Genomic DNA, 8,935 nt, shown 5'->3' with positions numbered 1-8,935 from the left:
TCTCACATATAGAAAGTCAAGAGACTAACAATGCGGCATGAGGCAAAGTGGCATACGCTTGGCATCACATTAGTTTACCGTTATCTGCAGAGTTACCTGCCTGAAATCTACAAAAGCAATTAATAGTCTGAGTGTTAGGTTGGGTTGTCGCCATGGCTCGTTTTACTATATTTTGTTGTTATACTGTACACTTCATTTCCTGCTCTAAAACTCTATTGTCTGTCGAAGTCTCAGGAAAACACTGCAGAGCGCCATTGCAGCACCAGAAAATATTAATGCAGATTCACCCCCCCCCCCCCCCCATTCAACTGAAGACTGATTTATATCAGAATTAGGCTACAGTGTGTGAATGTGTGTGTGTGTGTGTGTGTGTGTGTGTGTGTGTGTGTGTGCGCATACAGAAACAGACACACTGAGAAATAAAGGCAGAGCTAGAGAGAGAGAGAGAGAGAGAGAGAGCGAGAGAGAGAGTAGCTCATTATAATCAGGCAATTATGCTGGCAGAATTAGAAGCGTCCTTATTTTCTCTTGTGGCAGCCTGAGTGTGGAGACGTTTTTTTAAGTGCCTGCAGACTAATCCATGGATATGACTATCCTGTGCTAATATGGAGCATCTGTAGTCGTGTATGACAACAACATTTGGAGGTGGAAGCCTGTGATTTTGGAAAACCGGTGACTCAAGCAAGGCTCCCCATGTTCTGGGCTCTAATTTGCATTGATGAGAATTTTTTTTCTTCTCCCTCCTGGTTGAGGTTTTGGCTCAGCGGTAGTGAGTGAGAGACGAGGGCAGTTATACACGCCTACAGCTCAGGACCGTGGCTGTACGCAATCAGTGCCTTCCAAACAGTGGTATATAATTATATTGCATGTTTTTTGGGACATTTTATTTAATTTCATGTCGTATATGCATTGCAGCTGTTGTTGATGTCAAAGACAAAGTGTGTGTGAGAGAGTGTGTGTGTATGTGAGTGCATCATGTATCCTTTATCCCTAAAACTGGAATACATTTTCGTTTAAAATTATAATGTCTTATAGCCATACAATAATTTTTTTAATAAATGGGGTGTCAAAATGTTTTTGGGTTACAAAATATTGTAAAAATATTGTGAATATGATTGACTTTTCTCATGCAACAAAATGTGTTAAAAAAAATAAATAAAAATGTCTCACAACATATATCTGTTTGTGAAAAGTCTTAAATCCAAATAAATGCACTGTTGTCATTATTGAGTCAAGTATTGACACATATGTGATTGTGCACCAACGGCATGTTCACGCTAAAGACTTTGACCTTAGGTCAAGGGTGTTTGAACCCGCATTTGACTCTTGACCTCTACTACATGTCTTATCAACTGGCCTGTTAATGTGTATTGATCATCCCTCCCTTGAGACGGAAAGACTAAAACATATTGTTTTCAGTCGTTTTTGTGAAAAAGTACCTAGTTGTTGTTTTCTTCTCAGTTTAGCAGGCACTTGCAAAGATATTGAAATAAGATGTTTCCCCATTTCTTTATAATTGAAAAAGTCCTGAGATAACAACAGTATAAACAATGCAATATTTCGCCCTGGAGAATGACAAAATATTACAGGTATTACATCTATCCGTCTTGAGGACACAGACCCAACACCCCACATCTCCCACCCATTTTCCACCTTCAAAAAATGTTGAATTGTGCATGGAATTTGGCAATAGGGATTGTCTATGTGTGTGTTGGGAGGGGGGGAGGGTTAAGATGAAGTGGAATGACGACTCCCTGAAAGTTCTCAGGGAAGTGCTTGTGTCTGGCCATGGAGCAGGCAGCTGATTTGGGATAGGGTGTTAGCATAACAAAGGGCCTGAGCCTGTGAACTTGGGGCACCTTTCGACCCTGGCGCTGTGGGGATGAATAGTCTCTGGGCCTCCCCATAGAGCACCCCCATGGCTAGCCTGATCGTGGCTAAATTGTTAATCAGGGTAATTTAATATAGTTTTCAATATGCCTCATCTCTCATCGGGGATTCACCGCCTACTCGCCTTCCCACCCAAAAAAAGGCCCCCCTATTCAACAAGACGAGACAAGCAGCTGCAGGTCTTATAGCCTCCTCGATTGAAATGTTCAAACATCAACAACACGAAGGCCTCAGCCCTGTGTTTGTGCGTGTGTGTGCATATGTGTTTGTATGCATGTGCACCAGTCTGGATCTTCCAAAGTTGAGCATGAAAGACTGTTCATGCAGGTGTAAATCTTGGACACGCAGTTATTTAATGACAGTGTGGGTGACGGAGAAGACAAAGAGAGAGGTAACAACTGTAATGCACAATGTTACTGTACTCTTACTGGCTTCTGAAACAACTTTGGCCTCACCACCTTCGTGTTCACCAAGTGCAATGCTACATATTTACTTTGACCTGTGGTCAGAAAATGAGGAAATGAGGCAGTGCCTTTACGCTCCGACATGACAGACAATCTCTGGCAGATTTCATCCCTGACCTGAATCAGAGTGAGGTCACTGCGGGCAGTAAATCTCGGTCTCAGGACAGGTGACGTCAGCTCTCCTGGTGGAGCCGTCCAGTAACTGAGGTGAGTCATCGGACTGTGGGCCATAGTTTTAGGCAGGTAGAAACATCCTCCCCACACACACACACACACACACACACTCTCACACATGCATGCACACGGGGCCTGGGTCCTGACTCTACTGTCTATAAATACATACTGTAATCGAGAATGACTCAGACACTTCATGGCTCTCTGTAGGGATGCACAAGATGGAGAGGGGAGGACAAGGAGGCTGTAAGCATAATGGAAGAAAGCGAGCAAGACCCTGCGTTTCCGTTATCTCTGTGCACATTTTAGCTCCGAGCTCCGAGCTCCGTGCTGGCATGATGGCAGAAAATGGAGGACAAAGAACAGGAAGTAGAGTTTCCCACGTTCTGTCTTGAAATGCCGGATGCCGCTTTTGTCGTACTTATTGATTAAGAATGCGACATCACCCACACAGATGGATGATTTAAAAGCTTTTTCTTTCTTCTTTCTTTCTTTCTTGTTTAAAGCACCCTTAAAAATGATTATGCTTATGAAGTAAGTTGTGCCCATTTATTGCAGCTTTGTGGTTATAAACTGTTATATTATGCATCTCTGTTTTCAATCATTCATTATCTGCTTTATTCAGCCTACTGTTCAGAGAAAGTCCCAGGTTGCTAACTGCAGCTGATACAACAATAGGGTATTACCTCCGATTTTAAATGATGACATATTGATGGTGATTCATTGAATCCCTGTTATTACCAAAATGTCTCCCCCCCTTTTTTCTTCAAATTTTCTCACCTTTTCTGTTGCTGATAATACTTTTTGTTCACAAGCATGTCTTTTAAAACTCTTTTTTCCTGGTCAGATAATCAGCGTTGGCATGTTATAACAACGTATTGATGGCGGAGTGCATGCATGTATGTGCAAACACTAGCTAATTATCATAACACCTCGCCATGAGCAGGCCGTGTGCTAAAACAGACACTATGAGGAGTCTAAAGCCAGCAGACCGTGTTCCCTTGTGGGCCATTGAATAGAAGTGGCCTGCTCTTGTGTACACTGTCTCAGGCTGTATGTTAATTTATGCTGTGTGACTAGATGATAATTCATGCCTAAATCACCAGACTGCACCCCCCAAATCCAAAATCCAGACATGTGTCTATGGGAACCAAGGACCCTAAGTGAACAGATATTATTCACATCACCCTCACCGAGACAAATCAGTTCACCAAAGTGAAACAAACTCAAGCATTATTTCAAACATTACTTTATTCTTTAATATCGCCATTTATTGATGCAAATTTCTCTAAATTGTTTGTACACTAAATAAGCAGCATTTACTATGTTGTTTTTGTTGATTCATTTGTTTTTAATAAATAACAAGATCCTCAAACTCTGAAAGTCACTAAGTCACTTACTGCTCTGTACATGCCTGTAGTCCACGTTTCAAAGTTTGGATGTCACAGTGTTTGTTGTACGACTAGTGCGACAGGAAATAGAATTTATCAACATGGAAACAAAGGTATTACAGGCCCCTGGGGGGAACAGGGTCTAACTGGGGTCAGGACTGTTGGGCCTTGTCTAGACGGCCTGCTTTTGTGGTTGCAGGGTTTCTGTCTCTATCTCACCCTTTCAATAGGAGAACTTGACCCGTGTCGAGCTACCGTGGGACTCAGAGACAAGGAGACGGGGAGAGATGGACTGACGGGACAGTGGGACAGCAGTGAGACAAAAGTTTTTGCCAATTAAAGTAGAGAAGAGAGGAGTTTTTAAATAATTTAGGATGATAAAACTAAAACTAAAAATATATTTAGACTTTTGAATCTCGTTGTTTCACACTCTGGGGTTCAACACAAAATGCACCTGGCCGACTTCAGGTCCTCCATTTAAGGATGACCTTTTCCAGTTCCTCTGTATGGGTGTGTCACTTGAAACAATAGCTAATACAGAACATACCTCTCGTCATAAGGAGTTAAATCCAACCAATGACGATACCAATACGCAGAAAAAAACAAAACACCCATTAAACGCCAAATTCAAATCAATCCCTCCTACACTCCCGTCTCGGTGTATGGCGGGTGCAGGGTGTTGCTTCGGGGCATGGTATAATTGAAAGGCTGAAGAAGAATACTGCTTGTTTAAACCAACCAGCAGGCAGTGAGGGCATGATGGGAAAACAAAGCCGGAGCCCCAGGAGTGGGTGACACAACATCACTAATGGCGGAGCAGAGAGGAACACTGCCTCTGTTTTGTTACCCTCAGTCTTTGTGACAACCAGCAGGTTGGAAAGACTACAGTACATTTCACATATTTAAATCTGAGGTTTGCACAACTATATTGAGTTGGTTCACCGGGATCCAACACCGGGAGCTCTCCTGGGTGCTGGTTACAGAGTTATTTTCTTTACTTTGAGGAAATATATTGTCAATCATCAGTGTAATTTAAAGAAATGTATTTGAATTGTGTAGCCATGGTGACTTATATAAGTGTTGTTGTAAACTGAATTCCATATTTATAACTTTGAGATTTCTTTCAGGCTGCAACAAATACATGATATAAGGGCAGAAGGATCACTTATGGATCTATTTGTTACTGCACATATAACAGCACCTATTTATTTCCTCCCTCCCTTGAATGTACAGTATCTATATACACATAGCTGTGGTAAGTAAGTCATAGGTGATATATTGTAGAGTGTGAATAAGCTATTCCATTTAAACAATATTGCAGAAAATCATCAATGTTCCCTGAGACCCTTCCATTTCACATCTCTGTTGTTTTTTTCTCTCTTCCTATGGATGATAGTTTGACACAGGCTGTATCTCAGCAGTATAAGCTACAGCAGCTGCGAATTCCCTCAAACCAAATCATCAGGCATGCCTGTCTCTTATTGACCCTCATCAGGAATCCCCACCCACCACCTGCAAGACGGCGGTTCATTTTAGCCAGCAATAAATATCAATATTACATATCAATAAACCTATCAAAGAGACTGGAAGGAATAGCAGGAAGGAAAAGGGGTTAGATTGGAGGAGCAATGGATATATGTGGAGGATGAGAGAGGGCAAAGGAGAATGGGTACAGAGAGAGAGAGATAGAAAGAGTTAGAAGAGAGAAGAAGAAAGTGATGGCTGCTGGTCGGTTTCGGCCCCGTGGTCTCGTGCCTCCTGGGATAGCCGAACACTCTGTCAAGATTCTACACTTCAAAATCAATCACTCGAATGAGCGCAAAAGAGATTCACACATTCACACGCATGTGTACAGGGAAACAAGTGTACATTCGCACATGTTACAGGCAGTGTCGTCTGTTCCTGCACAGCTTCAACAAGGCGGCCTCGGCATGTCACAGCAGTGTGTGAGCAGCTGTGAGGAACGGACGTCAGATCACCAACTTTCTCCAAACTTTATAGATATATACTTTTAGATTTTACAGCAAGGGGTACTTCTGCAGCATAGTGGCTACATGGAAATATTGTGGAGTAGTTCAACTAATTAGAAAAAAAAAGAAGCTCTCCTGGAAGAGTGGGCGGCCCACGAACCAAAGCTGAGCCCTGAGCCTGGGCTCGAATCTGCCCTGAATGCTGCATGTCACCCCCCTCTCTCGCCCCCTTCTCCAGTCTATCTGTCCTTAATCTATAATAAAGGCAAAAGGCCAAAGAAATTAATATTGTATGTTGCGATTTTGTCTGCAGGAAAATAGTTAGTGAGCGAGCAGAGAAGTCCAAACGGTTAGCTTAGAGAATAAATGGTTCAAACTGATTTTGTATTGAGTATTGGATTAATGGTTGAAATAAGGTATTGAATAAATAGTTCAAATTAAAATAGCTTAAAAATAGTGAAGGGTTGTACATTTGATCAAACTGACTTTTACATTTACAGTTCAAGTGTATGAAATAATATCCATTTTTATAAAAATGCAATTATGTTACATGACATTGAGTTCAAAACTCTTGGAACATGACGCGTGGTGTCGATGAAGGGGTACTTGAGTACATCTGACAGGGCTGTGGAGCTACATCCAACGAAAAGGTGGGGAACTGATCTACAGAATAACTTATTTAGGATGATGTATCTGATGAGGAGTGAAAAGTCGATCAAACCAAGTTAATTTGTGATACATTTTCATTTGAGAACTTCTGCTTTTTTCTTTAAAGTTCCAACCCCCAACAACCTTGAATAATTCAATCAAACTCCAGGTTCATGCAGCAGATTTCTGTTGTGATCTTAAACAAGCTGCTTTTAAAAAAATCTACACGCATCCTTGTGTCTGTAACACAATGCAGCGAGCAGCCTCTTTGCCTTCCAGATCTTCTTAGGCAATAACCAAAGAGTTAAATACACACCAAATGTAGTTTCAGTAAGACCTCATTTTTCTCACTGTGAAGTTTCCAGACTTGGAGTTCTGTATCTTGTCGTCTGTTGGGATCACGGGGCGGATAGTACTTGTGAATCTTCTCCCAAACAAAATAAGATAACACAAAGTCCTGCTATCTGTAGATAAAAGTGAAATACTGTGCCGTCTAGTGGAAAAAAGAGCAGGGAGACAAAGAAAGGAGCAAAAAAGTTCTATCACATAATGGAGTTCAGAAGTTTTATTCTTTACTTTTTCTCGCCAGCAGTTTCCAAGGTCATGTTCCCACGCCACCTTAATGTAAAAGCGAGATTGTTTTTTCAAAGCTCTGCGTCAATAGTAGAATTCATGCATTCATTTTTTTTACCGCCTTCAGGAGATCAATACTAATTGCCATCTGAGATCTTTGTGGTTCCCAAATGTCTCTCGGCTCAACTCGATTGTACTTGACAGATGTAGACGGCTGCATTATGATTCCAGGAAGACCTATTTAAACTAGGATCCATGTCTTCACTGGTTTGTCCTGTCTCTATTGGATTTCACTAAACGTTCATCCACCAGCCAATAAGATACCGTATGATCTGTGGTGAATATTTTCATTCATTAATAAAGCCAGGTTATTACAAACCTATGTTGTGTGTAGGCACAGTTTCTGTAACACCCTATAAATGATTTTGCATATTTCCCGTGATCTGAGTGAGAAATGTATTCCCGTGCTAGTACCCGAGCTCATTAAAACATATTAGTATTCTTCTCACGTCAGGAGAAAATAGAAACAGGCTTGCAACTTGTTTTGGGCTCTGCGCTCTAAGAATTAAACAAACCATGAGCTTAACAATTTCGAGCTGCTTAGGAAACCAAAGGTAGTTGAATTACAGTAATTATATTAATGAATCATAATTTAAACCTACATTTTTTTTTTAATCTAATATCTTGTAAAGTGTGGATGTTTGTTCAAACTGATAAAACCCTCAGCATACCGGCCTGTGACATATATTGAGTCCTTGTGCTTACCAACTATTTTTTGCACATGGGAATATTTTCATATGTCTACTATAACTGTGGATATACAGTACAATAGCGTTCAAGCATCTGTGAGAAAAAAAAGGTTTATTCAAAGCATGGCTCCATACAGCTTTGTTATGGTGCAGATCACATTTAGACTACTGCAATCTGTTTTTCATTTGGAAAATTAAATCCCTACTAAATAAAACTACATTTGCACACACTGTGATCAGGATTTACTTTGGACATTACATTTGAACTTCTTTAAGACGTCAGACCCACATAGACACACAGTATATTGTATATACTGTATACACATATAATTGAATGAACAGGTGTTTCTCCATAAAGTGTGCAGGCTTTAGGTACAACTGGTAAGACAAGATGCTGTGGACACAAACAATGGGATAAATCATGTACAAAACTTTAGCTTTTTTATTTTGGAAATAGTTTTTATGTTTACCTCTTGAGGCCTCCAAAAAGAATTCAAATAAACCAATCCCTCTTTGGTGAAACTACTCACAACTCACACACATACAAACAGTTTCAAGTCAAAAATGTTGGAAAAGCATGCCTCCACGAAATTACATTACATGCATTTCTGTAGCCTAAAATTGTCCGTTACACGCTTGACATAGGCCACGCCTTCAAACTGTGGCAGAAGAACCGATGTATATAAACCGCTTGTGCATGTGCCTTTCCATAAACATTTCAATTGTGTCCAAAATGACCTGATAAGATTTAATGCAATGAAAATAACAACATTCTAGTTAAACCAGATGTTAGATTGTTTGGAATTGGAGACTCAAGGGAACCTAAACTAAGATTGTGACACTGTGTGACACTATGTGCTTGTCCATAGGGGTTCACTTACATGCTGCACTTTGTAGGTGTGGTCTCAGTGTCACTGCCACTCTTATCGATGTGGAAACCCATGGCAGTACATTTCATTATATGGCTATTTGTCACAGTATACCATATTATTGAAGCATTTTCTGCCAGCAACAGGACTGACTGGATATTTTGCACAAGATGTTGTGTTGCATCCTTCAAGTTGATGCCAAGACAT

This window comes from Cottoperca gobio, chromosome 9 (genome assembly GCF_900634415.1).
Source record: "Cottoperca gobio chromosome 9, fCotGob3.1, whole genome shotgun sequence".
NCBI lineage: Eukaryota > Metazoa > Chordata > Actinopteri > Perciformes > Bovichtidae > Cottoperca > Cottoperca gobio.
The sequence above is the reverse complement of the archived record's forward strand: the minus strand, read 5'-3'. Positions refer to the sequence as shown.